Source organism: Mastacembelus armatus, chromosome 9 (assembly GCF_900324485.2).
Source record: "Mastacembelus armatus chromosome 9, fMasArm1.2, whole genome shotgun sequence".
Classification (NCBI taxonomy): domain Eukaryota; kingdom Metazoa; phylum Chordata; class Actinopteri; order Synbranchiformes; family Mastacembelidae; genus Mastacembelus; species Mastacembelus armatus.
In genome coordinates this window covers 19,199,380-19,206,696 of record NC_046641.1, presented here as the reverse complement: position 1 = coordinate 19,206,696, position 7,317 = coordinate 19,199,380, and the positions used below count along the sequence as shown (strand labels likewise).

At 35.4% G+C, this 7,317-nt stretch overlaps 1 long non-coding RNA gene across 1 annotated transcript; it reads right to left on the bottom strand.

Moving 5' to 3' along the window:
* Window positions 1–2,091: 2,091 nt before the first annotated feature.
* On the bottom strand, window positions 2,092–5,185 carry LOC113139027 (uncharacterized). The gene is made up of 3 exons (XR_003296512.1): window positions 5,080–5,185; window positions 4,193–4,338; window positions 2,092–2,593 (listed from the first exon to the last, which is right to left on the bottom strand). It is a non-coding gene; the product is annotated as an uncharacterized LOC113139027 (long non-coding RNA).
* Between the last annotated feature and the right edge of the window lie 2,132 nt (window positions 5,186–7,317).

Sequence of the window (7,317 nt, the reverse complement as noted above, 5' to 3'; positions counted from 1 at the left end):
CTCCGAACCCAAAAGCCAAATAAACTACTCATCTTGACATCATAGTATCATGGTATTAGTTTAAAGTCTGACAACTTTCTTTTACATACGTCAGCTATTTATTACATGCTTTTGAGATGACATATGTTTACGTTATGTTTGAATCATATATTTCTCTCATCCTCCCACACAATACTTCCTCTGCATAGATACTCTAACCAAGACACCACAATATCCTTTTTCATGTCAAATGTGTTCATTTCTTTTGAGCCTTCCAAGAAGATTTGGGGTTTGATTTGCTCAGTGGGTCCAGTTCTTAGAATAAAAAAATGAATAAAGGTGTGTCTAGGTGGTGTCCAGCAAACGATGTGGGCTTCATAGACAATTGGGCAACTTTCTGGGGAAAACCCGGTCTGGTAGCGAGAGATGGCATCCATCCCACTTTGAATGGTGCAGCTCTCATCTCTAGAAATTTGGCCGAGTTTATTAGCCGACCTAAAGCCTGACAATCCAGGGTGGGGACCGGGATGCAGAGACTCAGTCTAAAACGCCTCTCTGCAGTTTCCTTAGAGCCGCCACCCCCCTCAAACCACTTAGAGACTGTGTCTGCCCCTCGAACATATAAATCAAATAAATCAGAATTTAACAGAAGAGGAGTTATTCATAAAAACTTAATAAAAATTAAGACCACTCCTCTTATTGAACAGAAAAACAGAACTGTCAAATGTGGATTAATAAATATCAGGTCTCTTTCATCTAAATCTTTGTTAGTAAATGATTTGATAACTGATCACCAAATTGACCTACTTTATCTTACTGAAACCTGGCTACAGCAGGATGAATATGTCAGTCTGAATGAATCAACCTCCCTCAGTCATAAAAATTATCATGTTCCTTGAAGCACAGGTCGAGGTGGAGGAGTAGCTGCAATCTTCCACTCAAACTTATTATTAAACTTTCATCTTCAGAACAGTTATAACTCATTTGAGAGCCTCACTCTTAGTCTCTCGCATCCAAACTGGAAAACACAAAAACCAGTTCTACTTGTCACTGTGTACCGTCCACCTGTTCCTTACTCAGAGTTTTTAACTGAATTCAGACTTCCTGTCTGATTTAGTGCTTAGATCAGATAAAGTTATTATAGTGGGAGATTTTAACATTCATGTAGATGTTGAAAATAACAGCCTCAGCATTGCATTTAATTCTATATTAGATTCAATTGGTTTCATTCAAAACGTTAATAAACCCACCCACTGTTTCAATCACATGCTTGATCTTGTTCTGACCTATGGCATCGAAATTGAACATCTAATAGTTTTCCCCCAAATCCTGTTTTGTCAGATCATTCTTTAATAACTTTTGAATTTAAAATGATGGGTCATGGTATAATTTACATATTTGTACCTTAAAGCAGGCATCACGAAGGCTGGAAAGGAAGTGGCGTTCCACAAACTTAGAGGAAATTTTTCTAGCCTGGAAAAACAGTCTACTAACATATAAAAAAGCTCTCCGTAAAGCCTTTCACCCAAAGAGAGCTGGGATAGGCTCCAGCAGATCCCTGTGATCATGGTTAGGAATAAGTGGGTATAGAAAATGGATGGCTGGATGGATGGATTAATTAAACTTTCATTTTACAAAAGAAGATGAGGTTATTGTTATTGTTAGGCTACATTACATAGGTATATACATAATTTACTATATATATAGAATATAAAACAATATTATTTCTTCTTCAGTCACTTTTTTATGAGCCTGTTTTATGTGCCTCTTGGTCCTATTGACTTTAAATATTGTTTTGATTAGTTGTGTTATTTCATTTGGATACTTCAGAAACATATTGATGCAATTGTATGTACTGAAAAACAAATCTATAGGCATGAAGCCGTACAAAAACGGTCACATTTTGTAGGCTAAAATATACTGTGAATAAAACAGACGCAAAAATGAAAACTGAAATTTTCAAATAGAAACAGAAAATTTCACATGACAAAGAAAATAAATACACACTCAATAAATACAATAAATATACATTTAATAAATATATAAATAATCCATATCATCATTTTTACAAATAATAATAATAATTGCACATCACTTTAACTTTTAAATAAATGTTCACAAATGGTAACACATTGATTCCTCATGAGAAGTAAACTGATTTTCTTGTGTAAATTGATAGAGTGTCCCTTTACAAGTGCGGAATCCCTTCTTTGTCACACATGCTCTTTGTCTCCTCAAGTACCTGCAGCACTTTTGCTGGCCAGTTGCTCAGTTTGTCTAAAACACCTAATCCATATTGTTTTTTATCATAGTCACGCGTGTGGCTCAACTGTGGTTGGGTCGGTATTGCTGGCAAAGGGATTTCTGGGAAAATGTTTGCTAGAATAGTTTTGATTTTAACTAAATAATGGGAAAATCTGTGCCTGACTTTCGGAAAATATTCTAGGTTGCCCCAAAGTTCCTTCTGATATTTTTCTACTGTTGAAAATCCCAAAAAAATAATTTCATTTATGATATAGATGTCCTGCAACTTTTCTAAAATGGTGACACCGGATATCGTGGTGTTAAGACCAACATCTGGAACTGAATCAGTCCCCAGTCCATGAACATGTATCTGTAAAGAAAGTAAAAATCAGAAATGATTTCTCCATAGATGTGTGTGTGGAATCAAGGAAATTATTGTACAAATATTGCTCCTTTTTAATTAGCAAACTAGCACATATTTAGGTCTATTTTGGTTTTTAAGTGAACTACAGTACGTTAATAAGAATTTATTTTACCTAATAAGCAATGCAGACAGTTGGGATGAATTAATGGAAACTGATCTGAATTTAAGTAGAAAAAATGAGTAATAAGTGTAAAACTGAAATTTTATGTACACACAACTTTTTGTATTAGGCAGCAATGCATGTTAAGGGTTAGCTCATGGTGATGTTTTCTGTTGCAGTTTCCCTTTAATGTTATAAATTATAAAACTTTTCATTTTCATGAAATCAAACCCTGGCTGAGCCTGCCATTCAGTGTATTTAATTTTTAAAATATAATAATAATTTTTCATAATATTTATAATCTTTCTATAGATGAACTTTCATCGTTAAGTGTTGGGGAACAACATTTTTGTGCTAAATTCAAATTGTCTATATATGCATATGATGCATTCATGTAATTCAGTGTTGCTGATTTTAGTTTTAGTCACTGATATCAGCCTCACTGTTGATTCCCCTATCACATGTCAAAGCTGTGTTAAATTACTGTAAATGCAAATCCAACATTTTCTTCTACTAGTTGAAACACAGGGTGGCATGTATTGTTAAGGAGATAAAAGAATCCCAGCATACAATAAATCAAACTGATTGTTGCTGACTACAATGGCTCATCAAAAAAATTATCTTCAAACAACAGTCATGTTTGACATGTTTTGACAATGGGTAACTTTTAAATAATGGAACCAGAAGGAGCAGGAACAGGAAGTATTACAGTGACAAGCTATACACCTTCAGCTCCTCAACAAACCATCTATACTGAAACAACATGAATTTGTTTGGCTTTGCTCTAAACAGATACACTTTTGTTTTCTTGCATTTCTGGCAAAGTAAATTCACAAGGAGTATTTTCTGTAGTTTTTCAAATTTACTTGCTGGTACTATAGTAACCCAAGCCAAATCAATCAGGACTGAAATCTAAAAATTATATTTCTAAAAATCATTGCAGATTTACACTGACTGCAAAGAGAAACATCACATCTGTAAAGAGAAATAAAAGAATCTACTGCTTGATGAATCAGCAGGAGATTTGCTGTACATCTATTTTTACATGGTAACCAAATAATTAGAGTACTATGAGTAAATTGTAAGGACTGATAATGATGTCAGTGTCAGTCATATAAGTAATGGTGTTATGAAAACCTGTGAGATCATATTTAAATAAATTAGAAGCAGTAGAGGATGCAGTTAAAAGAAAATCAGCTGTAAGATAGTTTCCATAAATCTTCAGGGAAACTGCAAATATAAGCTTTGATACTGTCATTAGCTTGTTTTGGAGTTCTTGAGAAACATTTTGCAAAACCCACAAAAATTCTTTTTGTAAGTACCAAATGTTCACCGTAGTAGTTCCCAGTTTTGGTGCAATATTTCAGCAAAATATGCAAAAAGTACTAACAAAAATGTATTATGTGTAGAAACACTGCATGACAGAATCACTGGATGGTACTTACATATCTATTGAGTAGATCTGTTGCTTCTTTTTCCAGTAGACTTATAAGAGAGATAGCTCTGTCAATGTCACTGTCACTGCAGCTGCTGTGAACCGGTGCTGAAAACACTGGCCTCCACTGGACTTCCAGGAGCATGAAGGCGAGCACTAATAAAAGATCATGTGGATACATGAATGTAACACAAAATACAAGATCAAAATTCTGCTTCAAATGTGAAATTCTGAACATGCAGAAAGAAACGTGCAACTGCCCACCAAAATCAGAATTTTTATCACTGTTTATCAGTTGTCAGCTCTCAACAGCATCTGTGCCAGAGGTTTGAGTAACCGTTACAGTGAGAACCCCACCAGGGCTCACAAGGCAAATCTGATGGGTTGCTAAATGATTATGCAGATTAGCAAAGCCTTTTTTTTTTACCAAATTGCTGGATAATGTTGCCTCTATGATTAAAAGAAGTTTTACAAAGGCATTATTTGATTCAACTTGACAGCCTTTAAACAAATGTAACCTGAGGTTACATGGTCCTTCTGTATTCTGAGTAAATGGGAGGTACTTTTTGTTTTAGACTGCAGTTTCCTTCTAATGCTAGGACAGGCCTAGTTAATGTGTTGTAAGAATTCTGTAAAGACATTTATAAAAAAAATATTTCTTTGTGGAGGACCAGTTTTCCCTCTGGTGTACATCCACACTAGTCTCACACAAATAAATGCACATTCTAGCACATGTATTTCTGTAAATAAAAAGTTTGATTACAACATGACTTGTACAGAAAATGCTATTTGATTGTTCTATATTTAAGGTACTACTTTCTGGCTCTATTAAGTACATCAAGTATTGAAGTTATGGCATTTTCTAAATGTGCAATTAAATATTATAAATATATTTACCATAGTGCCAATGACGCCACAGTCCATTGAGTTTATGATCCATAATAACAGCAGTAACTGGCTTTCATCGGTAGATGATAAACAAACCATGTAAAAACAGCAAAGTGCAACTTTGCAAAATACTTCTCACTGGTAAACTGGCCTATATATACTATTTCAATTGTGCAGTCATCTGTATCCACCCATGCTGACACACACACAACCACACACTTCAGAATGATGAATGAATGATTTATGATTTTTTTTTGTCTTAATCACCGAATCACACATTTACATCAGCTTGTACTGCTGATCTGAGAGGTGTGACTTGAATGCTTCCCATACACCTCAGACAACTGTGTAAACAGGTTTCACAAACTCAAAAAAGTCACTATTCATAAAGTTTAGCAAACAATGGTGATAATAGCAACACATTCAATGCTACCCTACCTGAGGGCTCACAAGATCAGATGGGAAAGACTCAAAAATATATTTACCACATATTTTTCAGATTTTTCTTCAGTCTATTTTTGTGTGAAAATAGGACATTTAACCCCTCCAGGTTTAAAACACTAAAGCCACTACTAAAGGAAAACCATACAGGTTAATCAAAACTGTACTACATTCACAAGTAGACAGTTAGTGTGCTAGTCTCAAGGTACTGTTGAGGGAAGAAACACTAAACTACACTTAAATGATGCCATATGAACTGATGCCATATGAACCATCTCGAACTCTGAGAACATCAGGGACAGGCCTTCTGCTCGTGCCCTTAAATAAGGGGTTTGGAACCTCCAGCTGTAGTCTACTTGATCCTAGACGTAAGAGTCCGGGACTCAGGATCGTCTCCGCAGATAGTCTGTGTTGAGGTACTTTTAGTCCATCAGGGATGGGACAAACTGAAAGTAGGGGAGCCACAAATATGGGTCAGCGTAGTCCGATAGTCGATATCATAAGGGGCAAATATGGTAACAAAGTGGTGGCAGGCCTTTTTATTTTTTATTCTTATGTATTTTTAACCTGTCTTTTATTTCTGTAAAGCACTTTGAATTACTCTGTGTATGAATTGTGCTATATAAATAAACTTGCCTTGCCTTGCCTTAAATCTTCAGAGATTTAATTTTGCCCAATTTGTCAAGATAAAAACATGAACTTTAGTTTAATACTACTAGTTTAATTCATATCCCTGAGTCGGCCACACTTTTTCCCTTCCAGGCAGTTTTCACTTGTTTGTTGAAGAAAAAAAAAAAAAAAAAAAAAAATCAACCGTTGAGGTAGATAGCCAATCTCCTAACTTACATTTATATAACCTGTATGCCAATTTCAGCTGACAGCCATGGTGAATTTTCTTCAGTTTCAACACTTACTGATGGTGACAAATATAAATAAATACATTCTCTTACCCTGCTAATATTATGCCAACATCTTTAAAATGTCTTGGATCTATTTCTCCCAACTGGTCTGTCCAGGTACATGCTTAAAGAGTATTTTCTCTAGTTTCCAGCAGTGCAGCTCGGTCTTCTGGTGCTCCTCAAAGTCCTGTTCTAGATCCCGTTGTATATCCACTTCGACAGATCATCAGCTTACAGGTGTTTCTCATTTTTACACAGATGGCATTCAGTTCTATTTTTTATTTCAATCTCAGGATATCAATGAAGTGGTGTTTTTAAAGAACCACTTTTTACATAGGTGCCATTAGACTACATGTCCATCCTTTACTTTCCCATAGATGAACAGTGGTAATGGTTTAGACTTTTCCACTGACAGCCTGTTCCCAAAGCTAAACCGGGTTTGTTTCACCTTTTGTTAGGTCCGTCTTCATATGCAAATGTTATTTTATCTGCCTCTCACCTGCATACCAGATGTCCTTTTTCAGTTCTGTTGTTGCCAGGAATATCACAGTCCTGTCATAACTCCAGCTCTAACAGTGAGGATTTTTTAGGCTTAGATTTGATCTCATCCCAGATTCAAAAACAAAATTGATGAGAACTTCCATTTAAAGACAAGACAGCTCTGCACACCGTTCCTGGAAAGTCATTATTATTACTATTCCTCTCATTTGTTCCATCTGTCATCCTCACTTTGTATACTTGACTCATGAGTGATGCATGACAGTGGCATAATCTGCCTATCATGAGGTAGTGACGATTGGAAAGCAGTTTTCTTGAATCTTACAAATATAAAAATCTAGCACTTGCCAAGTAGTCAACAGTTTTCTATTTTCATTAATCTTTATTGTATGAAGCAGCACAACAATTT